Raw genomic sequence first — 27276 nt, 5'->3', positions numbered from 1 at the left:
CTGGCCCAGTGACCAGAGTGGTGGGAGGTGGGGTGAAAAGGCAGGCTGAGGCAAGATCTTGAGTGCCAGCACTGGTCGGCTTCCTCCATCTTCTCAAGTGTTTGGTCTGCTTCTCTCCTGGCCTCCTCATTGTTGACCATGTCAGCGCTCCCCTGCAGAGTGCTGTGCTTGGTAAGCAACATTAACAACATCGTGGAGCTTTTACTACATGCCTGCCCCCAAAAAGCAATGAACAGGAGTTGGATCAGCTCTGTGATGCAGAAACTTAGTATCCTAATTTTACAGAGGGGGAAACTGAGCAGGTCAAGTACCGTTTACTGGTTACACAGCAAGGAAGAGTGCTGCGGGAACCAGAGGCTGCATGTGTTCTCAGCTGCTAGACCAGGTCTCGCACCCTAAGCACCACTGGCATTTGGGGCCAGATATTTGATGTTGTGGGGCTGCTCTGGGCCCTGAACAATGTTTAGCAGACCCCCGGGGCTCTATGCACTAGTGCCAATAGCACCACCCTCCCCACTTGTGACAACCAAAATGTCTGTAGATAATTTCCAAATCCCCCCTGGGGACAAATTCCCCCCTTATTAAGAACCACTGCACTAGACTATCCTGCCTCCCTGGATAAATGTTTTCTGAGGCTTTGCCTCAGCTCCACCCTGCCCAGGGGCTTCAGCTGTCCCTCTTCGTTCACAGTGATCCACACTGCCCAGGGGCTTCAGCTGTCCCTCTTCGTTCACAGTGATCCACACTTCTATGCAGGTAACCCCTTGCTTCTGCCACAAACAGGTTTACCAGCTAGGCCACCTTGCCCAACAACTCAACCTCACTGAGCCCCAGCCACAGAAAACACAGGGCTCAGCACCTTGTAGATTCCTCTACAGCTGTTATGATCATCATTTGAGTCACAGGGGTTCCTGGGGTCAGAGCCAGGAGGAAGAGGGCACCAAGCCAGCTGACCCTTTTTGGCCAGACACGTGGATCCTGCTGGTTCTGTGAGTTTGCTTTCCTGGTTCAGTGAGAAGAATACAATGCCACATTGTTGGGCCAAACCTGGTCCCATCTGATGTTGTCATATTTATGCTATTTCTTTTTTTGCATATAAAACAGCCCAACTCTCCCCACCAGCACAACCTTATTTTAATGAGCAAGTGCTGTGTTGTAGCCAGAGCTGGCACTCAGGAAAGGCAAGACAGGGCCATCAGCAGGGCTCTTGGCACCTCCAGGCCCAGGCAGGGGCCTGTGTTGCTGCAGGGCCAGCCACCCAGCTGGGCAGGGTCTGGACGGCAGAGGGAAGAGTGTGCTGGGGCTCTGCCTCATGAGCAGGAAGCCTGAGACCCCTGCCACAAACAAGATATATGTGACAACGCCATAGAGGACTTCCACATCACCTCTGTATCTGCCGCTTGGGAAATTCTTTCCTCTTGACTGTGTGTTCCTTTGCTGGGTCATCTTTCCCCTGCTCCTTCTATTCTGCAGCAATCCCTGCAGGGTTCCTGAGGTTTAAAAGGATTTCACTTGCTCCATTCCTCTCGGAAGGCTGCAGAGCCCATGGTTAAGGGTGGGGGTTCTGGTGCCCCGTCACTGGAGTCTGTGTGATTTGGGGCAAGGCACTTCACCTCTGTGTGCCTTAGCTTCCTCATTCCTAAAATGGGGATATATGAGGCCGGATCCGGCAGGATTCAGTGAGACAGTACATGTCAAGGGAGCTAGGCATGTAGTAACTCTTAATAAATAGCAGCTACCATTATTGCTATTATTTTGCATCAGCAATGAAATGCAAATAAGCACTAATTACCAGGCACTGGCTAAGCCCTGGACAATTCTTCTCTCATTTGATCCCTTCAACAGCTGTAGGAGGAAGGTGATATTATTAGCCTCACAGCAGGGAAGGAAGGCTCAGGCACAATGTTAAGTGACTCACCCAGGGTGACAGAGCTTAGATGAATCTGAACCAAAGTGTTGTCACTACAAAGACTAACTACCCTGATCTTCATCAAAAGCTTTACCTGACTTCACCATAAGAAGGAGGGACTCCTCACCAGCTGGTGTGTCCCAGGGAGATTTGAGAACCCTGGAGAAATCAGAGGGGAGACTGGGCAGAAGGAGGGGTTTGGCTCAAAAGAGGTGAAGTTTCCCTTTCCAGCTCTTGATGAAATCACCTAGCACAGTGGGCTGCGGTCTAATGATCTCCAAGAGGTGTTTGCTGAGTTTTCACTAGCGCATAAAGTTTATTTTTATTGGAAGTCAGGGTATATATTGTTCCAATGATTTTTGTTGGAATTGCATTGTAGGAAAGGTACAGAAAGGTGTTAACTTGCTACGTGTCAGAGGACAGAGGAGAGGCTCATTTTAGAATTGATGCCAGAGAAAGATGATATGTTTATCAAGAGTTGTGAGAACTTGGCCAGGTGAGTATGTAAGAGGATGGTCTGTGTAGAAGGGTTAATTCTTCCAACTCATGTGCCAAAAGGGGACAAAGAGAGCCATGTGATAACAGTTTTGTTTCCTTCTAAAGATATCCAAGGCATGGTTTTTCCTTGCTTTGATTGTATAATTGTATCAGTCATTTATTGCTCTGTAGCAATTAACCCAAAGTTCAGTGGCTTAAACAATATTTATTACCTTACAGTTCCTGTGGAACAGGAATTCAGGAGTGATTTGGCTGCATTGGCTCCGGCTTGGAGTTTCTTGTGAAGTTGCAATTGAGATGCCATCCAGGTCTGCAATCATCTGAAGGCTTGATGGGGCTGGGGGATGGATTCCAAGATGATTCCCTCACATGGCTGCTGAGGAGGGGCCTCAGTTCTTTGCCACATGGACCTCTCTGTAGGGCTGCTTGAGCATCCTCACACCATGGAGGCAGGCTTCCCTCAGAGCAGGAGAGAGCAAGGCAGAAGCCACATTGTCTTTTATACCTAGCTCCTGAAGTCTCACATCATCGCTTCCTGAATATCCTGTTGCTTACACTGCTTACACAGGTCAGCCCTGCAGTCTGGGAGGGGACCACACAAGGACATGAATACCAGGGGATGAAGATCATGGAGCCATCTTGGAGATGGGCTATCACAGTGATCATCATTGCCGACTTGTTTATGACTATATGGAAAACTTGGGATTTCCAATCAAATCCAGTATTCAAAAGTGGGCTACAGACACCAAAAAGTCCAGAGCTTCCTTTTATCTGGATCTACCCATGTGGTCTCCTTGGGGGCATGACTCCAGCATTATCCCAGGATGACTCCACCAGAAACAAAGCCCTACAGGAAACCCTCCTGTACTGTTGGTGGGAATGTAAATTGGTGCAGCCCCTATAAAAAGCAGTATGGAGTTTCCTCAGAACACTGGAAATAGAAATACCATACGATCCAGTAATTCCACTTCTAGGAATTCACCCAAAGAAAACAAAATCTCTGATTCAAAAACATAGATACACTCCTATGTTTACTGTTGCATTACTTACAAAACCCAAGATATGGAAGCAACCAGAGTGACCATCAAGAGAAGAATAGATAAAGAAGATGTAGTACATACATACAATGAAATATTATTCAGTCATAAAAAAGAAAGCAATCCAGCCATTTGTGATGACATCGATGGACCTAGAGGGTATCATGCTAAATGAAATATGCCAGGCAGAGAAAGTCAAATACGATACAATTTCACTCTATGTGGCATCTCAAAACAAAACAAAACAAATGGCAGTAGAATCATAGACAGTGAGAAGTGACCAGTGGTTACCATGGCAGAGGGGTTGGGGCAGGTAGGTGAAATAGGTGAAGGGGATAAAGAGGCACAAAGTCTCAAGCATAATATAAATTAGTCACAGGGATGAAAGTACAGCATAGAGAATATAGTCAGTAGTTCTGTAACATCCTTCTGTGTTGACAAATAGTAACTACACAAATAATGTAGGTAACTGTTGAATCAATATGTTGTATACTTGAAACCAATATAATATTGTGTATCAACTATACATCAATTTAAAAAAAGAAAGAAAGAGAGCCCGACAATGTCATGACACAGACCAGTGAAATTTCAGAGTAAGAAATTGGGAATGGGGATAACAATTATAAATTTTGCCCAGAATGGGTTTAAGAAAAATTAACTATTTTGGTTATGATTTTCTTGGAAAAGAAGGAACATTGTAACATGTAGTGGGAAGGACACAATCTCAAAATAGTCAAATAAAAATTTATTATTGTTTTCCAATAACTTATTTAGTAAAAGAAAGACATACTCATTGCAAAACATTCAGAAAACTTAACCATGAAAAGAATAAGTTACCCACAGCTATTCTCACCACTAAGAGGGGAGGTGATTACTGTTAACATTTCACCTATTTCTTCATAGCATTTATAATATACATATGCATAAAGTGTGTGTGTGTATTTCTAATTTTATATGCTGCTGTTCCTTTTCTTTTTAAAAAAAATTTTTAATTGAGGTATTATTGATATACATGCTTAAGAAGGTTTCACATGAAAAAACTACATTTACCCATATTATCAAGTCCCCATCCATATCCCAATGCAGTCACTGCCCATCAGTGTAGTAAGATGCCACAGATTCACTGTTTGCCTTCTCTGTGCTACACTGTTTTCTCCGTGATCCCTCACACCATCTGTACTAAACATAATATGCCTCAATCCCCTTCTCCCTCCCTCCCTAAAAGCCCCTTCCACACCCCTCCCCTTTGGTAACTGCTAGTCCTTTCTTGGAGTCTGTAAGTCTGCTGCTGTTTTGTTCCTTCAGTTTTGCTTCGTTGTTATACTCCACAAATGAGGCAACTTGTCTTTCGGCACTTGTCTTTCTCCGCCTGGCTTATTTGACTGAGCATAATATCCTCCAGCTCCACCTATGTTGTTGCAAATGATAGGATTTGTTTCTTTCCTATGGCTGAATAATATTCCATTGTGTGTATGTACCACCTCTTCTTTATCCATTCACCTACAGATGGACACTTAGGTTGCTTCATATCTTGGCAATTGTAAATAGTGCTGTGATAAGCATAGGGGCGCATATGTCTTTTTGAATCTGAGACTTGTATTCTTTGGGTAAATTCCAAGGAGTGGGATTCCCTACTCAAATGGTATTTCTATTTTTAGTTTTTTGAGGAACCTCCATATTGCTTTCCACAATGGTTGAACTAGCTTACATTCCCACCAGCAGGCTAGGAGGGTTCCCCTTTCTCTGCATCCTCACCAGCATTTGTTGTTCTTAGTCTTTTCGATGCTGGCCATCCTTGCTGGTGTGAGGTGATATCTCATTGTGGTTTTAATTTGCATTTCCCTGATGATTAGCGATGTGGAGTATCTTTTCATGTGTCTGTTGGCCATCTGAATTTCTTCTTTGGAGAACTGTCTCCTCATATCCTCTGCCCATTTGTGAATTGGGTTATTTTCTTTTTTGGCTGTTGAGGCGTGTGAGTTCTTTATATATTTTGGATGTTAACCCCTTGTCAGACAAGTCATTTACAAATATATTCTCCTATACTGTAGGATGCCGTTTTGTTCTGTTGATGGTGTCCTTTGCCGTACAGAAGCTTTTTAGTTTGATGTAGTCCCATGTGTTCATTTCTGCTTTTGTTTCCCTTGTTCGAGGAGATATGTTCAGGAAGAAGTTGCTCATGTTTATACTCAGGAGATTTTTGCCTATGTTGTCTTCTAAGAGTTTATGGCTTCATGACTTACATTCAGGTCTTTGATCCATTTTGGGTTTACTTTTGTGTATGGGGTTAAACAATAATCCAGTTTCATTCTCTTGCATGTAGCTGTCCAGTTTTGCCAACACCAGCTGTTGAAGAGGCTGTCATTTCCCCATTGTATGTCCATGGCTCCTTTATCATATATTAAATGACTGTATATGGTTGGGTTTATATCAGGGCTCTCTAATGTGTTCCATTGGTCTATGGGTCTGTTCTTGTGCCAGTACCAAATTGTCTTGATTACTGTTGCTTTGTAGTAGAGCCTGAAGTTGAGGAGCATAATGCCCCCTGCTTTATTCTTCCTTCTCAGGATTGCTTTGGCTATTCTGGGTCTTTTGTGGTTCCATATGAATTTTAGAATGATTTGCTTTAGTTCATTGAAGAATGCTCTTGGTATTCTGATAGGGTTGCATTAAATCTGTAGATTGCTTTAGGCAGGATGGCCATTCTGACAATATTAATTCTTCCTATCCATGAGCACGGGATGTGTTTCCATTTACTGGTATCTTCTTTAATTTCTCTCATGAGTGTCTTGTAGTTTTCAAAGTATAGGTCCTTCACTTCCTTGGTTAGGTTTATTCCCAGGTATTTTATTCTTTTGGATGCAATTGTGAATGGAGTTGTTTTTCTGATTTCTCTTTCTGCTAGTTCATTGTTAGTATATAGGAATGCAACAGACTTCTGTGTATTAATTTTGTATCCTGCAACTTTGCTGAATTCAGATATTAGTTTTAGTAGTTTTGGAGTGGATTCTTTGGGATTTTTTATGTACAATATCATGTCATCTGCAAACAGTGACAACTTGGCTTCTTTCTTACCAATCTGGATGCCCTTTATTTCTTTGTGTTGTCTAATTGCTGTGGTGAGGGCCTCCAGAACTATGTTGAATAAAAGTGGAGAGAGTGGGCATCCTTGTCTTGTTCCCAATCTTGAAGGAAAGGCTTTCAGTCTCTTGCTGTTAAGTATGATGTTGTCTGTGGGTTTGTCATATATGGCCTTTATTATGTTGAGGTACTTGCCCTCTATACCCATTTTGTTGAGAGTTTTTATCATGAATGGGTGTTAAATTTTGTTGAAAGCTTTTTCAGCATCTATGGAGATGATCATGTGGTTTTTGTCCTTCTTTTTGTTGCTATGATGGATGATGATGGATTTTCGAATTTTCTACCATCCTTGCATTCCTGGAATAAATGCTACTTGATTATGGTGGATAATTTTTTGATATATTTTTGAATTCGGTTTGCTACTATTTTGTTGAGTATTTTTTATCTATGTTCATCAGGGATATTGGTCTGTAATTTTCTTTTTTTGTGGTGTCTTTGCCTGGTTTTGGTATTAAAGTGATGCTGGCCTTGTAGAATGAGTTTGGAAATATTCCCTACTCTTCTGGTTTTTGGAAAACTTTAGGGAGGATGGACATTAAGCCTTCACTAACATTTTGATAAAATTCAGTGATGGGGACATGTGGTCCAGGGGTTTTGTTCTTAGGTAGTTTTTTAATTATCAATTCAATTTCATTGTTGGTAATTGGTCTGTTCAGATTTTCTGTTTCTTCCTGGGTCAGCCTTGGAAGGTTGTATTTTTCTAGAAAGTTGTCCATTTCTTCTAGGTTATCCAGTTTGTTACCATATAATTTTTCACTGTATTCTCTCATAATTCTTTGTATTTCTGTGGTATCCATAGTGATTTTTCCTTTCTCATTTCTGATTCTGTTTATGTGTATAGACTCTCTTTTTTTCTTGATAAGTCTGGCTAGGGGTTTATCTATTTTGTTAATTTTCTTGAAGAACCAGCTCTTGCTTTCATTGATTCTTTCAGTTGTTTTATTCTTCTCGATTTTATTTATTTATGCTCTGATCTTTATTATGTCCCTCCTTCCACTTTGGGCCTCATTTGTTGTTCTTCTTCTAGTTTCATTAATTGTGAGTTTAGACTGTTCCTATGAGATGTCCTTCTTTCCTGAGGTAGGCCTGTATTGCAATATACTTTCCTATTAGCATGACCTTCACGGTGTCCCACAGATATTGCGGTGTTGAATTATTTTTGTCATGTCTCCATATATTGCTTGATCTCTGTTTTTATTTGTTCATTGATCCATTGGTTATTTAGAAGCATGTTGTGAAGCCTCCATGTGTTTGTGGGATTTCTCATTTTCTTTGTGTAATTTATTTCTAGTTTTATACCTTTGTGGTCTGAGAAACTGGTTTGTACAACTTCAATCTTTTTGAATTTTCTGAGGCTCTTTTTGTGGCCTAGTATATGATCTATTCTTGAAAATGTTCCATGTGCATTTGAGAAGAATGTGTATTCTGTTGCTTTTGGGTGTAGAGTTCTGTAGATGTCTGTTAGGTCCATCTCTTCTAATGTGTTGTTCAGTGCCTCTGTCTCCTTACTTATTTTCTGTCTGTTTGATCTGTCCTTTGGGGTGAGTGGGGTGTTGAAGTCTCCTAGAATGGATGCATTGCATTCTTTTTCCCCTTTTAATTTTGTTAGTATTTGTTTCACATATGTAGGTGCTCCTGTGTTGGGTGCATAGATATTTATAATGGTTATATCTTCCATTTCACAGACATGGAAGCAGAGGTTCAGAAAGGTGAAGTAAGCTGCTCAGAGTCACACACCTCCTGGAACCTGATGTCCAGAGAGATTAAGTAGCCTATGTCAGTTCTCACTTCACTTCCCAAGCAATGTGCTCTCTGCCCAACCTGAGAACCAGTGAGTGGCTTGGAAGTCCAGTCCAGGGTCAGGAGACAAAGGGAGCTCTTGCTCAGGTTCCAGTGGCACGTGGTCAGGAGTGGGGTGGCCCTGACCAGAGAAGTCTCCTCTGGGAGGTACTTTGTGGCACAGTGATGGGTAGAACTTGTTCTCATTAGCCAAGGCCAAGGTTGTCTCAACTCATCCTCCCTCTGAATCATCCCCTAGGAGCCTTGGTCAGGGTCTGCCCTGACCAGCAACCCCTGGAAAAGCTCAGGCCAGCCTGCCCACATACTGTCTCAGAAATCAGGCAGCGGCACACTTGATTCATTCACCACACTTTCATTCATTGGCCTCCTGGGGCTGAAGGCCTACCATGTGCCGGGTGCTGTGGGGAGTGTTGGAGGTCCGGTGAGGGACAAGAAGACATGTCTGATGCATCAGAAGATTGGAGACTGATGAAAATTAAGCTTGGGGTGGATTAATGATTGTGCATTGAGTATTGACCCCCCTATACAGAATTTTATTGTTGTTAACAACCATTTGATCAATAAATATGAGAGATGCCCTCAAAAAAAAAAAAAAAAAAAAAGAAGACATGTCTGCCCTCACAGAGCTCAGTCTTGGGGAAAGAGTCTGAAGAGGGACAGAGCAAAGGCCCCAGGCATCTGCTGTTTGCTCACGGCTCTGGCTCCAGATCAGGTGAGGCTGCAAACGACATGCCCTTCTCAGTCCATGAAAGGGCAGATTAGGACAGCGTGTGCCACGGGGCCCACAGGGGCAGGTTTGAAGCCTGAACTCACACCATCTTGGAGGCCTTCTTTAGGAAAAAGGGTGCAAAATGAAAAATTATAAATACGTAGCTAGTGCAAACGTGAATGTTTACTTAGCATGTGAAAAGAAACCACAGCAAATAACAAATTTTTTTAAACTATCAATTCCATGCAGTCATAAAATCCACATAAATAACATTTTTATAAACTGCCTGACACACCTCTATTTTGTCCTAGGTTTTTGGCTGCACACCCTTTGCTCTCTGTGTTGAGGGCCCCTCCCAGGGGAAGTGGCAGGGCAAGCGAGGGGCCCTGAAGTTTAAGCTTTATTAGCTTCTTGCTAAAGCTGCCCCTAAGTCTAATTCTTTACCCTGCTGAATCTCATAGGCACTGTTATTACTCCATTTCAAAGATGGAGCAACTGAGGCTCAGAAACGGGATGGATTGTCCAAGGACATCTGCTTTGCCCTACACACGGCTCCAGGGTTTGGTAAATAGACTCAAATATATCCTCTGCCCCAAATGCTCCCAGACTGGAAAGAAAAGGCAATATTTGAAACTTGGAAAAAATGAAGTGCTATTAATGGCTGAATGTGGTAACATGTGCCCACATCCTTTCCCTTTTTCTATCCAGATCTTGATCAATTTCCACCTCTTCCAGGAAGCCTCTCAGGACTCCAGGGGCCCACTCTGGCCTCTTTCTCTTTGAATCGTTCAGTGAATTTACATCTGTACCCTTCTCTTCTTTCACCATGGTCAGGGGAGGCAAGGTCCCTCTCTGGGACAGTTCCTCCAACAGGAAAATGACCTCTACGTTCACATTCAACTGTAGAATTACAGGATTCTGGATTTTTTATTTTTAGTTTTTTGAAAGAACCTTGACTCCTGTGGTCCTATATCAAGGGTGCAGCCCCACCTCATCCAATTTTATCACTAAGTCCTGTGCCTCCTCTGACCACTGCTTCCAACTCCCAGTTATGGTCCTGGCCAAGCTGTCACCATCTCTTGCCTGGATTATGGCAACAGCCTTAGTCTCCACACAGCTGCCTGAATGATCTTTTAAAAATGGAACAAAGACAAAAATCCCTGCCATGGCTTCCAGTCTCTTGGGTCCCAGTTCATCTTTTTCCACTGTTCTACACCCCTTTCCAGCCCCACTGGCCACATGGCAAGCTCTTTCTCACCTCAGGTTCACATATGCTGTTCCCTCTTTCTAGAACCCTCTTCCCCAGGCTAACTTCTATGCATCCTTTCCATCTTAGGTACAGTATCTCTTCTTTGAAGACGTCTTCACTGACCCCTTGGTTTAAATGAAGTGCCTGGGAGAACAACCTCATGTTATTTACTTTAGTAGACTGAGAAATGGCCCCTGAAGGTATCAGACCCTAATCCCTGGATACTGGAGATGTTACCTTCTTTGGGAAAGATGATGCACTTACAGGTGTGATTCAGTTAAGGACCCTGAGATGGGAAGACTATCCTGGATTATCAGGGTGGGCCCTAAATGCAATCACTTGTGTCCTTACAGGAGAGAAGCAGAAGGAGACTTGACACATGCACAGCGGAGAAGGCAGTGTGAAGATGAAGCTAGGGGGTTTGAAGATACTTGCCTTGAAGACTTGGCCACAAGTCAAGGAATGCCAGCAGCTACCGGGACCTGGAAGAGGCAAGGAATAGATTCTTCTCTGGAACCTTCAGAGGGAGTCCAGCTCCCTCCCAACACCTTAGTTTCAGCCCAATAACACTGATTTTGGAATTCTGTCCTCCAGAACTGTGAGAGAATAAATGTGTGTTGTTTTCAGCCCTTAAGCCTATAGTAATTTGTTACAGTGGCAACAGGAAACTAATATACCTACAAATATTCTTTCTCCTTTTTGTTCTTCTGATAGAATTATTTTTCATTCAGGATGCCCAGCTCATTTCTTCATTTGCTGGCCTCCTTTCCAGCCAGATGTGGCCATGTAACTGTGTTTTGGTCAACGTGATATAAGCAGAGGTTGTGTGGACATCTGTGAATGCTCCTTAAAAGGGAGATAGAAATTCAAGGTATACCCCTTTGCTTTCTCATCCTTCCTGCCTTATGTCTGGAATACAAACGTGAAAGCTGACACTCCAGCAGCCATATTGGGAACATGAGGTACAACAGAGACCTCCATGCTTGAATTGTTGAACCAATACCAGCAGCCAACACCTCCAGACTTCTCATTATAAGAAAGTGTACTCTAATATCTCAAGGTCTGTGTTATTAGAAACTGTTCACAATCCCCACTGAAAGATTTCTTGTTATTCCATCTCACACCATTTTTTTCATGTAAGTCATCAGATTATATAATAATACCTCTACTTGTGTTTTTATTTGTTTAATGTTCGCTTTCTCTGCTAAACTGTACTTTCTGTGAGGGCCAGGCGGGTGCCTTTTTTGTTCATTGCACAGGACCTGGCACAGAGAAGGTACTTAGTAGGTTTTTCTTCAATGAATGAATGAATGAACAAATTCCTCTCCCAGTGAGGTTCCAGGCTCATTGTAAGACAAAGGACCATACTTCATTCCTCTCTTATCTGTAGCGCTGCCCTTAACCCCAAATAAATATTACTGGAATCCTGATTAAGTGGAAAGGAATACAGAGAATTGAAAATATCTGGGCTTTAGTCTGCCCTGTGACTTGGTGACAGTAGGTGCTGAATGAAGGTTTGTTGAATGACTCAGGAATGGCCTGGCCTCTGGAGAAGGACAAGGAGGTTTGGGATGACATTTCAGTCTGGGTTATGAGGTCCTGAGAGTCTAGTGTCACCAAATCCCCAACCAACTATCAGATTTGCAAGGCAGGCAGACTCTGAGTTTGACCAGGCTATGTCTGTTTTAAGTTCCTGGAGCTGAAGCTCAGAGAGGAACAGGCTTTCCTGAGGTCACCCTAGATGTTAGCAGCTGGGATAAGGCTGCAGAGCTCACCCTGCCTGGGGTTCTCTCCTCTGCACCCTGCCTTCTTCTAGGTGGGAAGACAAAGGGAAAGGAGGTCTGCAGGCTGAGGTATCCCCAAACTCCAGCCAGCACATCAGCAAGCAAGAATACAACCTTCCTGTTTCACAGATGCCATAACTGAGGGGGCATGAGGCTGCAGGTCCTACATCCCAGAGTGTTTGCAGGGTCTAGGAACCCAGACCGGGTGACCCCCTTGCCCAGCTTTTCGCACATTCCCATCCTGTTTCTTGATGATGCCATAGTGAATCTCTCCTCCCCAGGCTGGGGGCAAATTGCTGCATTCCTACTGGTGGCTACCAAGCTCCAACCTTGAGACTGGCAGATTTAGAATTTATTCACACTTCCTTCACATGTTAGCAGTTCAAGGTGCCTGAGAAATCTGCTTGGCTAACCTTGCCTGTCCTTCAAGTGAAGAGGTGAAGATGCTCTGAAGCCCAGAGCATCCAGGGTCTGGTGCAGAGTCACATAGCAATCAGCCATGGGAGAATTGGCACCAAGGTCTGAAGTGTGTCTCTCTTGGCCAGTGTTCAGCCACCTGTGGTTTAGCGGTGACCTCCAGCAAGGCAAGAAGAGGAGGGAGACACAGCTCTGGAGAAAGAGAATGATGTGTTTTAGCAAGCCAGAGGTCAAGGGGCCTCCTTATGCAAATGTAGCTAGTACCTTGTGTTTACTTAGCCATTCTCAAACTTTTCGGTCTCAGGAACCTCTTTTTATATTCTTAAAAATTATTGACAACCCCAAAGCCCTTTTGTTTATGGTGGTTATATCTAGCAATGTTTACTCTATTAGAAATTAAGACTGAGACATGTAATAAAAATTAATGTAAAAAATACCAATAAACATTCTAATATAATCTATTTTATGAAAAGTAAACTTATTTTTGAAAACAAAAAAATTGGTATGAAGAATAGCATTGTTTTATATTTTCCCCAATCTCTTTAATGTTTGACTTAGTAGAGGACAGCTAGATTCTCATATCTGCTTCTGTATTCAATCTGCTGTAAGATATCATGACACATGGCTTCTGGAAAATTCCACCATACACTCATGAGAGAATGAGAGTTAAAGAGGCAAATAAATCTTAGTCTTACAATGAAAATAATTTGACCTCATGAACGCCCTGGTAGGGTCTGGGGGATCCTCAGGGGGTTCCGGACCATATTTTGAGAACCACTGGTCTACACTATTGATTTAATCTTTACAGCAGCTCTGTGAGGTGGATCCTCTTGCCATTCCCATTTTAAAGATGAGTAAAGTGAGGTTTCAGAGAGGTTATAAGTCTTCCTCAAGGACACAGAACTAGTGAGTGGTGATCACAAGATTCGAACCCAAGACCACTGACTCTGGGGAACTGTGTTCTTAACAGCAACACTGCATTCCAGCCCCTAGCTTCATGGAGAGATGTTGTAGGAGGGATAGGATCAGGAAGGAGTTACAGGTTCTGATGTGCCCTGATGTGGGAGGGCGAGGTAGTGTGGTGATTAAGATTACGGACTCAAAAACCAGACCCACATCCTGGCTCTGCCTTGTACATGCTGAGTGCCATGGGGCAAAGCACTCAACGTCTCTGAGCCTCACATACTCCCCCTGTAAAATGTGATAATATGTTATTTACATCATAGAGTTGTTAGGATTAAATGTTAATTCATATAAATTATAACATTGCTGAATGAATGTTATATATAGCTTACATCTTTTAACTGGTATAAATTTGAGAACAGGGCCATGGACATGGTTTTGCTGAAACTGGGGAGAGGCAGGAGGCAGTACTAACATGGGTCCTGAAGGTAGGGGCACAGGAGGAAAAAGATGGGTGGCCTGGAGGACAAAGAAGGGGCTTTGAGACTAGGAACATGTTGTTCCCAGGAGGTGGGCATAGACTGATTCTCTTGACTCTGTGGATTTCTAGCGTCCAAGCCAGCAGTGAGGTATGGTGTGATGGGGGTCCAGCCTTCTCTGCCCAGGAGATAGAGGCCAGATCCCTCGCTCAGGGTTAGCGGCCAAAGCACTGGGGGCTGAGACCAGGCCTCTGATTTTTAGCACAGAAAGGCCACCAGACTGTCTGCCTCTCCTGCCCTTTTTCAGGGAGTGAAGCCATGCTCTCTAGATCCTTTTTCTCCAGTCATCCTGGCTCTAGAAAACAGTCTAGAGCCACATTGCCAAAGGACCCTGAGAACCATCTTTCCAGACTGTCCCCCTTTCCTTTTGGTGGGTGAGAAACCTCTGTGGACAGGTCACAGGCCTGCCCACATTACACAGCAAGGTGGGGACAAAAACTCAAGCCACTGGCATCTCATGCAGGCTGTACCTGTGCCACACCCCCTTTCCTGCTCGGCAGGGACTCCTGTGCTTGTGCTTTCCACGTGGCCGTTCTGGAATTCAACTGTCTGGTATGAGTCTCGGCACTGCCACTTCCAGGCTCTGCAACCTCAGGCAAGATGCTTAACTTCTTTGTGCCTGGTTTCTTTACTAGAGAAAGGGAATAATAATTTTACCTCCTTTATTGGGATATTGCATTGATTAAAGTGAGTCAGTCCATGCAAAGTACTTAGAACATGGCCCAGTACTCTGTCCTGGTAGTTAACACTGTGACCACATCACCATCACCCTCACCACTGTCGTCAGGGTCATCACTGAGGTCTTGAACATTAGGGTGCCCACCCTGCTTTGTGCAAGCCCTGGGAAAAGGTGGTGAAAGGCAGAGCCTAGTCCTGGCCTCTGCATGGAAACTGATTCACAGGGTGATTTTGGGCACGTCACTTGCCATGTCTGGGTCCCTGGGTCCCCAGCAGGAACAAGGGGGTCTATCTTTTAAAAAATTTCTATTGGACCTCTAGTATCATGACATCCCTCCAGCAGTAATAACCACAGAGATGTGCATGACTACTTATTGTGGTACTGTATAAGGTAACAGCAAACATTTGGAAAGAGTGTCAATGTCTTTCCTCACTGGAGTTTTAAAAATAAGGGATTCATAGCACCAAATTAGAAATGATCCGAATGTCCGTGAACACACATAGGGACATACCAATGGGCACAGCACGGAATGAAACACTCCTCAGCCATGAAAGGCAGTCAACTACTGGCAATGCAGTAAGGGTTTGTATCTCAGAAATATCACGCTGAGTGAAAAAACCTTGCCCCAAAGAGTGCCTACTGTATGAGTCCATTTAAATGAAATGGAAAAGGGAAATCCAAGCTACAGGGACGGGACACAGTTCAGAGTTGCCTGGGACCGGATATAGGGACAAGGGACTGATTACAAAGGGGCATGATGGAACTTTTAGGGTGACAGGAATGTTCTAGATCTTGAGTATGGTGGTGGTTACATGACTGCATGACTTTTTGAAAGTCCTTGAACTGAACTCTTAAAATGGATGTTTTTTTAGATGTAAATTACACCATAATAAAATTGACCAATAAATAAATGATGACTCACACATACAAGGAAAGCTCTGAATTCGTCTAAAGGAGTGGGCTACATCTTTGGCACCAATATGGAACTGTGTCCATGGTGTGCTGTTAAATGAAAGAGAAAGGCGAGTTACATAACAAGACCGGTGACGCTGATGCTTGTTGCGAAGTCACTGTGGGCCGAGCACAGGCTAAGTGCCTTACATCCATTTCTTCTTTTAATCTTAACAATATGCATGTGACATTTTATAGATAATGAAACTGAGGCTTGAGAGATGAAGGAACACGTGTGAATAGGAAGCCAGGGGGCCACACAGTTGGGACCTGGGACATGACTCTGAGCCACCACTCAGAGACTGCAATCTGGTAAATAGCTGGCAATGTCAGTCTATGTGCAGAAAAAAATCTGAAGAGATGACCCCAAACTGGGCCCAGGGACTGTCTGGAGGTGGATTTACAGTCACTTTCACTTTCAAACCATCTATTTCTGTTGTGCTGAATTTATTGTAACATGCCTGAATTATCTTTCCAATCAGAGAAAGCAATATAGCTTATTTTAAAACTTACTAAAAAAAAGGTCCCTTTCCGGTATCTTGTCTGCCCAGGATCTGGGCACCCTCTCCCCTGCTCCCTTTCCTAGATGGGGCCACGTGGCTGCCCAGAGCCCCAAGCCCCACTGATAAAGGCCCGGGCCCACTGAGCCCTGGTATCAGGACACAACAGCCCCTGCAGCCCCATCCATCTGGTCCTCCCAGGGAGGGTGGGCCTCGTCCCAGGAATCAGCAGGCTCCAGGGCCCTGGAGATAACAGGAGCTTCAGGGAGTGGGTGGTGAGGACCGGTGGGGCCAGGGTCTGCAGCAGGGAGGGTGGGTGGTGAGCTAGGGATGTTGGCAGGCCTCTCCCAACTGGGCAGATGAGGCCACTGAGACCCAGAGAAGGTATGACCTGCCTGGTCTGTGTTTGTGGACTGGCTCTGTCTGCTGTGTGGCCCTGGGTACATGTCATCCCCTCCATGATCCTCAGGATCCCCTGGGGTTCTTTGGTTCCAGTCTGGTCCTCTTTTAGGAAGTAACCTGGGCCCTGAAACCATCCTTGAGAGTCTCCAACGTAGGGGCAGAAAGCAGGATGGACACTTTGTCCTCAGCCCCCTAGTTCAACTTGGAGTGCATATGTGGAGGTCCAAAGCCACCCTCATGATCCTGAACATGTGTGCACATGCCTAGCTGGGCATGCCATGTCGGTGGGCCCCAGGGACAAGCTGGGCCACCTTAGGCTAGGCCAAGGCTTGTTTACATGTCCAAAGGTCAGCGGGGAGGGCCTCAGCTGTTGAGTCTACAGCTGGGTGCCCAGGATGCAGATAAGGAGTGTCCCGGGGAGGGGCGGGCAGCCCCAGGAGAGGGTGGGGCGAAAACCACAGGCACACTGCCTTCCCTGGTGGAGGCCCTGCCAGCACGGCTGCCCTGGGCCTTCCTGGGAATTCCTGCCTCCCCTGTAGGTCCAGCATGCCCTCAAGGCTGCTGAGCTGGGTTTCACGGAGCCTAAGCCTGCTCTCTGCTGCCCACCATTCCTATACACCACTGGGTGTTTTCTCCTCCCTCAGCCTCAGATTCCACATCTGTAAAATGGGGAAACTAACAGCTCTTACCTGAGAGGGTGCAGAGAGATGAGAACGCTAAGGTGCATGCTATCAGGGAAGAGGAAGGGGCTTCACATACGAGTCTTTAAAGTGCTATTATCCTGGAGCCCCCACTCTACTTTTAGGAGGCTTAGAGACCTCCCACCTGAAAGCTTTAAAGTCACAAAGTGGGGCCTGGAAGCCTAGAAGTTCCACCTGTCTCCTTCTGCTCCCTTGGAATTTTCCAACTGCTTTCAAATCCTATCTCCTGTATCCCCTTTCATCCTGCTCCCCACACCCTACCACCATTCACCCCCTTCCATCCCCACTAACCATCTAAGGATTCACTCACACATCTATCAACGACAGCACAAAGGTAACCTGGGGGGCTTCCAGTCTGGCTGTGTTGATGGAACTTGTACACTGAACCCTAAAAAGTGGCATCTTTTCAATGTGTAGGTGCCCTGTGCACACACAGTAGGTGTATACTCAACTGGAACCTCTCCTCTGGGGGGACCAGAGACGTTTTCTTCTCTCACCTCACTCCCAGGACCCTCTTGGTCATGTCCACTCTCCTCATTCACCTGCAAGGGAGGGAGATACTGAAGGCAGCTCAGTGTGTTACTAAAATATTTACCAAAATTCTTTATATCAAACTGGCAAAAAGTGTGAACACTGATCACCTGCAGGGCAAATGGGAGACAGGCTCCCTCCCATGCGTGGGTGATTAGCATCTCTATCAACACACTGCCCACAACCAGAGATTTCAGTCCTGGGAATCTAAGGGACAGAAATGCCACCACAGAGTCATTTGTTCATGGATGTTTGTTGAAGTATTTTTTTTTTTTTTGGTAAAAGCAGAACAATATTGGAACCATTTCCAGTGACTATCCACATATTGCTGATCACCTAGACATTTTGAGATCTAGCCACACTGTGGACTACTTACTGTACAGCTGCCAGAAGGCACAGACGCCCTTGGAGATGTTTCCAGTACTCCCTGGCAGGGGAAAGAATAGTGTGTATGAATAGAATTCTGAAAACACAAACATAAACAAAACTACTCTGTTTCTTGACAAATATATGTAACAACTCAGGTATATTGGCATGGAAAAGTTCTGGAAGGAGTCGCACCAAATAATTAATTCATGCCATTTTCTAGCTTTGTGACCTGGGAAGTGATTTAACTCTCAGCCTCAATTTCCAAACCTCAGAGGGTTGTGATGAACATTAATATAACCAATTAACATAATTCATTTGGCTCATAACAAGCATTCCATAAATATTTACGGAAATAAAGCACAAATCAATTTTCAGCTAAACAAATCAATTTTTCAGGAGTCAATTTTCAGCTAAGCCCTAAGTGGTGGAAGCTTGCCTGTCTTTGCTGCCACCTGGTGGTTACCGTGAGAAAGCACATATTGGAACGCTTGCCTTCTCCCGTCCTCCCTTTATTAGCTTAAGTCACAATTTGTTGAAGGCCTACAAAGCATCAGGCACACACAGTTCCTGTGCTTTCGAGCTGGAATGGCAGGCTTCAGTATGGCCCCAGGCCTCTCCGAGTCTCAATTTCCTCATCTCAAGAAGGGGAGTAATCACAACTTTCCTCACACGTATGTGAGGATAAAATGCAATAATGCATGTAAAGCATTTAACACTAGCCCTGACACAAAAGAATGTTTTAGATACGGTAATTATTGGTATTTACATGCATTATCTCCCTATTGCTTAGCAAAGCAGTATTATGTCCATTTCATGGATGAGGAACTGAGGTTCAGAAAAGTCAAAGCAACTTGCGCAAAGCCATTGGCTAAGAGACAAAGGGCTGAGGTAAGAATCCAGGTTTGTCCTGGAGCTGCTACCCCACCCTTAAGTTACAAGTTCACTTGCTCAACTGAAAAGGACTTGTAGGGAGCTGTGTTTACCACCCCTGGTACCTGAATTTTGGATTTCACATACCAGGAATATTAAAAAGCACCCAGATGTACTGACTATCTATTGCTGCATAACAAGTTGTCCTAAAACCTACTTTGTGTCCTAGGTGTCCTAGGCTGAACAAATGAATGAATGAATCACACCAGTGGGAGCCTGGAACTGGGCTGTAGAAACCTTAAGGCTCGACTGGGGAACTAGCTGCTTCCAAGGTCATGTGCGGCTGGCAGGATTCATCCTTGAGGACTGTGGACTAAAGTTAGAAGCCGCCCTCAGTTCCCGGTCACATCATGTCTCTGCTGGTTGGTGGTTTGCTTCATCAAAGTGTGCCCGTGCAAGGCAAGAGGCCAAGAGCAGGAGTCACCTAGCAGGACAGAAGTCACAATCTTTTGTCACCTAGTCTGGGAAGTGATGCTTGCTGTACTCTGTTCATCAGGAGTGAGTCACCAGGCCCAGCCTATCCTGCAAGGATCACACAAGATCTTGAATACCAGGAAGAGGGAATAATCACAGGGGGCCATTCTAGAGCCACTAGAGTTGCCAGCATTTACTTTTTCCAAAGGAGAGCATTTAGAAAATCAGTTTCCACTTCTGGTTACCATCATTCCGAAAAAGAAATAGACGTTTTTATAATTTGGATACAAAGAGATAATTTCAGAATAAAGGACAGTCCCTTGTAGTATGAGGAAGCCGCACATGGTCCAGCGTTTCCTCTCTTGGCTGGGCTCGTCCCGGCCTGGCGTGGGGGGGCCTCTTCCCGGAGCAGACTACACGCCAGCCATGGGGAATCTAAGAGGAGGGGATGGGGTCAGCCTGGGCATGGCTGGGAGCCACACAGGCCCAGCACCCCCGAAAATTCTCTGACTGGCTGAACAAATGAATGAATGAATACATGAATGAAAAACGTCACTTGGAAGTTCACACCTATCCTCAACTCCAGACAAGGAAACTGGGCTAAGTGACAGAGAGGTCTAAGGCACCAGGGCCAGAAAGGAGGGTGCTTATTTATTTATTTACAGGGTGCTTTATTCAACACAAATCCCTTCCACATCTGTTAGCAACTGATATCTCACCAGCCCTGCTCTAGGAAGCAGGTTGCCATTTCCCATTTAGCTCTGAGCAAACAGGTCCAGGGAGGTTAAGTACCCTGCATGGAGTTACTCTGTGGCTGTGGGGAAATGGACCCAGAGGAGGCCCATGGAGGTTCAAAAGGAAAGCAACAAGTGGTTACTCTGCCAGGAGCATCTGGCCTGGGGTCATTTGGAGTCAGTGGAGGAGGCGATTCTGAATGCTGGTGCTCCTCACCATTCTCCCAAGGCTGCTTGTCGTCCTCATCCCTCAAAGACAGCTGCAGGCGGCACTGTAGCAGGGGGCAGTCAGGTACCCTTGAGCCAGATGACCCCAACGCAAAGGCAGGAGACTCTAAAGCAAGCAGCCAAGTCAGCCTCAGAAACTCTGAGCTTCTCCCCCTTCCCCTTTGGCTAAACCTGCCGTATTCACAGCCCTTCCCCAGCCAGGTCCCCAGAGCCCTCTGCTGCATGGGGTGTCACTTCCCCACCGGCCCTCCTTGCGGCATATGCCCTCGTTCACCTGCTCCTTCCCTTCCCGAGGAGCACCCCAGGGCTTCTGTGTGCACCCCCATGCCTTAGCAGCCCCTTGACCAGTGCCATCACTGGGACAAAATGGCCACCGTTGTTCAGTATGTATTGTATCCAGGAGTACCCACTCTCAATAAACCCACATACAAATCCTGAAGTAGACGCTACTGTCATCCCTGTTTACAAAAGGAAGAAACCCAGGAACCAAAAGGTTGAGCAATATAGCCAAATCACCCAGCTAATATCTGGTGCCACAGCTGGAAGGTGGAAAGGCCACATTTCAAAATTCCTATTCCTGTATACAAGGCATTGTGCTAACAGTTTTATAGGCATTACCTCATTTAATATCTAGCACACAGTGGCCACTATCATAAACTTCTATTTAAAAACCCACAAGGAAACTAAAGCTTAGCTAGGTCAAGTGAACTGCCCAAGCTCGTCAGGGTGGAGTGTGGATGGAGCCCAGAGCTGGCCCTCTCAGCAGACACTCCACTGCCTGCAAGCTGGGCACAGATGCACATGGTTACCAGACCTACTAGGAGGTGGGGTCCTGCTTTTCACTCTCATTTGGTGGCTGTTTTCTTTGCCTCCCTTGCCGCATGCTATGGCTTGAAGATGTGAACTCGAGAGTCACCTTTATAAAATGTAGCTGAAGCATTTTTAAAAAAATCCGGTTTACGGCCAGATATATCATGATCATGGGGAAAAGATGCCAGTTTGTCCCAGTTTATAAGTGCAAAGCAATACCATGAAAACACCACCAAGGTCTTTTGCAGAATTTGTTACTTATTTTAGAATACATGGAAGAGTAAGCAATAGTCAAGAAATGTATGAGACTGGAATACCTAGAAGAGAAACTTCTATCAAATAGCAAGACTTAATATAAAGGCTTGTTATATGTAGTTAAAAGAGTACCGTCCCAGGAATACAGATGAAAAGGCAAAGCATAAGGAAAGCCTGTCTTCCTATTTCACTGATTTGGTCATGAAAATAAAAACACAAATTGAAACAAGATAGCCTTTTATACCTATGAGATGGGCAAAAATTTAGAATGACAATTTCCAGTGTTGGTAAGTGGGAAAACAGAAGCTCTTGATGCCACTGTGTGTGTGTGTTGAGAATGAGTCAAACTTTCCTGGGCAGCAGTTTGGTGATATAGTTTAAAACATAATGTGCCATATTTTTTGACCCAGAGGTTGCCCCTCTGGAATTTGTACTTATGTAATGAAAAATGTTTATCACAGCATTGTTTATAACAGGAAAATATTGGAAACTGCTTACATGCATGTCAATAAAGGATTGGTTAAATAAATTATGGACTGTCCATACAACAGGATATCACTATTAAAAATGATAGAGTGAAGACACCCATGAGAGAAATTAAAGAAGATACCAATAAATGGAAATACATCCTGTGCTCATGGATAGGAAGAATTAATATTGTCAAAATGGCCATCCTGCCTAAAGCAATCTACAGATTCAATGCAAATCCCAAAATACCAACAGCATTCTTCAATGAACTAGAGCAAATAGTTCTAAAATTCATATGGAAACACAAAAGACCCTGAATAGCCAAAGCAATCCTGAGAAGGAAGACAAAAGCAGGGGATTATGCTCCCTGACTTCAAGCTCTACAACAAAGACACAGTAATCAAGACAATTTGGTACTGGCACAAGAACAGAACCATAGACCAATAGAACAGACTAGAGAGCCCTGATATAAATCCAACCATATATGGTCAATTAATATATAATAAAGGAGCCATGGACATACAATGGGGAAATGACAGCCTCTTCAACAACTGGTGTTGGCAAAACTGGACAGCTACATGCAAGAGAATGAAACTGGATTACTGTCTAACTCTATACATAAAAGTAAACTCTAAATGGATCAAAGACCTGAATGCAAGTCATGAAACCATAAAACTCTTAGAAGACAACATAGGCAAAAATCTCCTGAATATAAGCATGAGCAACTTCCTCCTGAATGCATCTCCTTGAGCAAGGGAAACAAAAGCAAAATTGAACTCATAGGACTACATCAAACTAAAAAAGCTTCTGTATGGCAAAGACACCATCAACAGAACAAAAAGGCATCCTGCAGTATGGGAGAATATATTTGTAAATGACATATCCGACAAGGGGTTAACATCCAAAATAAATAAAGAACTCACATGCCTCAACACCCAAAAAGCAAATAACCTGATTAATAAATGGGCAGAGGATATGAAGAGACAGTTCTCCAAAGAAGAAATTCAGATGGCCAACAGACACATGAAAAGATGATCCACATCACTAATCATCAAGAAAATGCAAATTAAAACCACAATGAAATATCACCTCACACCAGTAAGGATGGCTAGCACTGAAAAGACTAAGGACAATAAATGCTGGTGAGGATGCAGAGAAAGGGGAACCCTCCTACCCTGCTGGTGGGAATGTAAGCTAGTTCAACCATTGTGGAAAGAAATATGGAGGTTCCTCAAAAAGCTAAAAATAGAAATACCATTTGATTCAGGAATTCCACTCCTAGGAATTTACCCAAAGAATACAACTTCTCAGATTCAAAAAGACATATGCACCCCTATATTTATTACAGCACTATTTACAATTGCCAAGATATGGAAGCAACCTAAGTGTCCATCAGTAGATGAATGGCTAAAGAAGGTGTGGTACATATACACAATGGAACACTATTCAGCCATAAGAAAGAAACAAATCCTTCCATTTGCAAGAACATGGATGGAGCTGGAGGGTATTATGCTCAGAGAAATAAGCCAGGTGGAGAAAGACAAGTACCAAATGATTTCCCTCACTTGTCAAATATAACAATGAAGCAAAACTGAAGGAACAAAACAGCAGCAGACTCACAGACTCCAAGAAGGGACTAGTGGTTACCAAAGGGGAGGGGTGTGGGAGGGTGGGTGGGGAAGGAGGGAGAAGGGGATTGGGGGGTATTATGATTAGTACACATGGTCGGGGTGGATCATGGGGAAGACAGTGTAGCACAGAGAAGACAAGTAGGGACTGTGGCATCTTACTGCACTGATGGACAGTGACTGCAATGGCGTGGGGGGGGACTCAATATTATGGGTGAATGTAGTAACTACATTGTTTTTCATGTGAAACTTTCATAAGAGTATATATCAATAATACCTTAGTAAAAAAAAGATAGAATAGACCTATAGCACTGGCATAGATTATTGAGTAAACAATAAAGATTGCCTTAACCCTACTACTCAGAAATAACTATTGGAAAATGTTTATGTTTTTCCTGACTTTTTCTGTGCATGCACACACACATTATTTTTAAAAATGGAATCTTATCATATGTATTATCTCACAACATTTTACTTACTTGTACACTGAATGCTGTAATTTTTAAAGAAGCATACTTTTTTTTATAAAAAAGCTACTTTTATTAATTTTTAATTTGACATAGTGCATGCTCATCTAATAATGCAAACATTACAGGTGAAGCTAAAATCTCTTTGCATCTCCTGCCCCGGAAATCACTGTGCATCCTTTCAGGTCTTTTCCCAAACTTTTCAGGCTATTTACATTCATGTAGATGTACATGTACATAGGGAATTTTGTGTTTATATTGTTTTGTAACTTGGTTTTGTAAATTAACAGCATGACTTGAAACTCTGCCAGGAACCAGATAAGTTTTAGTATTTTATTTGTTGTCTCATATTCTATTTCTTTAGTAAGGGCCACTTAACAGTAAAAAAGGAAAACCATAAAAGAAAAAAATAAAAGAAAACATAAAACAATGGGACAAAAGGATCAGACAAGGAACAGAAAAAAGAATCTTAACCTTCCTTGTTAAAAAAGTTTTAAAGCTCATCTGATAATGCTCATCTAATTTCCAGTGTTGGTGGATAAGTGGAAAAACAGAAGCTTTTTATGCCGCTGTGTGTGTGCGTGTTAAAAAAGTTTTCTTGTTAAAAAAGTTTTCAAACCCTTGATTTCCACTAGGGGGAGACAAAGAAACACAGACGAGACGTTTCCAAATGAACGTTAACTGATGGGAGGCTCATCAAGTACACAGTAGCTTTCCCTGATATTCCATCTCTTTCTACCTTCCTCTAGCCACCGGGCCAACTTTTCAAATGCGTACCTTTCTCAGGATTAGGGAGTACAAACCTTCGCGGGTCGTTCACCGCATTCACCCCAAACACCGAAACTCTGGGGAGCGCGCCCGGAGAAGCCACAAGACAATCAGCCGATTCGCGATCCAAGGTCCATTTTGCTGCAGGTTAGAGGCTCAAAGATGAGACCAAAGTCGAGGAACCTGACCTCCCCGGCCCCTGGCAGCGGGTGTTGGTCTTTGGCGCCCCCTCCTGGCGGGACTTGTTAGCGCACCCCGCTCACCACGGCGCGCGTTCTGAGCGTGGCCCAGGCGCCGGGAGGTCACCCCCGAGCAACTGAGGTCATGGTGATCATGGCGCCCCAAACATCTGGGCTCGGAGAAATCCCCCCACCTTCCAGGCTCCTCCAACGTGGATGTGCGGGAACCGGGGAGATACCGAAGCCCACCCGCCCAGCATGGTGGAGCGCCATCTCTGTTGGTCAGAGAGAACAAGTTTGTCAGCACACATTTAATCTCCACATTTCTCGAGTGCCCAGCTCCGCGCTGAGTCTACGGGTGTGTGTCTGTGGGGGGAGGGAGAGTACAAAATAAGACCAGACTCCACTTCTGTCCTCTAGCGGCCTCGGTCCTCAACAGTTTTTTATCTTTTTGACCGTTTGCCCCCTGCACTCCGCCCATGCTAGAACCTCTGCTTTTCTAAGAAGTGGAGCCGATGTCCAGTTTGTCTGCCCTCGGATTCCAGGCCTGGATGACCCTAACCCCGGCATCCCCCAGTACGGGGACAAGGGCAGCATTAGGCCATCTGTGAGGTTTCCTGGGACAGCTGACAGCACGACAGGGAGCTGCAGGCTGGTTCCGACCCCAGTTGGGCACTTGCCTGCTGCGCCACCTTGCTTCGCCCTGCCCCGATCTGGACCTCTGCCTCTGCCTCTCTTGGAGATCCCCGGAAGCGCTCACACTCCCCGGCCACCTCTCACCTGTGTCATCATCTCGGGAAGCAACCGTGATCCCTCCCCGGCCTCAGTGCTCCTCCTGGAGACTGGTCCGAGCTGGGCCAGGACAGGCTGCGTGTCCCAGGGGCCGTCTGTCCAGGTTGGGAGGGACGGAGGGATGGCCAGAGCCCGTACCGCTACTGTTTTAGGCAGGCCCAGGAGCCCGGACCAGGCCACTCCCCTGCGGAGGGCGGCCCCACCCCCGGGCGGCCCCACCCCTCCCCCGGCCCACGGGCTTTCCCCTCAGGCCCTACGCAATTCCCGCTCAATTCTTCAGTTCTCAGCTTAAACTAATTTTCTGAATTAGAAGCCGATATTTTAAAATAAGGAGAGTTCCAGGCAAATCCCCCAGCTCCTTTTGTAAAATTGGATACTTTCTCCCTCCCCACCTGGGCCTGACTTCCTAGGGGTGAGGCTGAGGAATGGCAGACTTCTGCTGGTGGGGGTTCTGGGGCTGGTTTGCTGCAGGCCCCACCCAGCCCTGAACACCCACCCACAGGAGCTGGGCTGCTGGGCCCTGTGAGAGCTGAGGCCCCCTGGTCTGGGCTCAGGACTTCTTGGGGGAGGGGCAGTGTCTGTGTCCTCAATGCCCAGCCCTGAGTCTGGAGCACAATGAGAACTCAGTGAGCATTAGTTGAATGAATGAATGGATGAATGAATGAATATGTGATTTTGACATTAAATCCAAATCTACATCCTTCCCTGTGGCATTCAAAGCCTCCTTGATCCTGTCCAAAACTACCCACAATGATAATGGTGACATCAACGTAAGTGAAGTAGTTATACACCATGTGTATAGCTCTGTAGCCCTTTATAAAATCCTGCTTATTACTGTCAACAGCCCTTTGGGATCTGTTTTATTCTCTCCCATTTTCAAACGAGGAAGCCAAGGCTTAGAAAGGTGAAACAGTTTGCCTGGGACTACACAGCTCCTTAAGGGGCAGAACAGGAGTTGGACCTCAGGCCCATGTGACTTCTGGTCCTGTTCTTCCCACTCACCTCTCTGCTGTGGCCCGTCCAGGAGCCTCAATTCACTCCTAGTTCATTCCACACATATCTGTGGGGCCCTTCTGCCTGGCACAGCACTGGGCTCGACCTTGTGGCAGAGGTGGGAGGACACAGAGAAGGTTCCTGGCCCACCCTCCAGGGAGCGCTGGCCTCCTCGTGGGACTCTCGCAGGGTGCTTGCTAAAACACAGCTTCCAGCCCTCCTGCTTCAGGATTTCTGGCTGCGGAGCCTGGGAACCTACATTTCCACAAGCAGTCCCAGGAGATTCTGATGTACTGGCTGGTCTGGGATCCTTGCCTATGAGAAGATATACCCTAAAGGGCCCAGACAGGGACCTAAGGAAATCCCCTGTCCCACCAGTCCCCTGGGAGCCTTCAGGCAGGTTTACCTACTGTTTATCCATTCACAAGGTACTGTGCTAGGAACTCAACAGTGAGCACAGCAGAGCCTTCTCCTGCCTTGGAACCTTAGAG

This window comes from Manis pentadactyla, chromosome 2, assembly GCF_030020395.1.
Source record: "Manis pentadactyla isolate mManPen7 chromosome 2, mManPen7.hap1, whole genome shotgun sequence".
NCBI lineage: Eukaryota > Metazoa > Chordata > Mammalia > Pholidota > Manidae > Manis > Manis pentadactyla.
Note: the sequence above shows the minus strand (reverse complement) of the source record.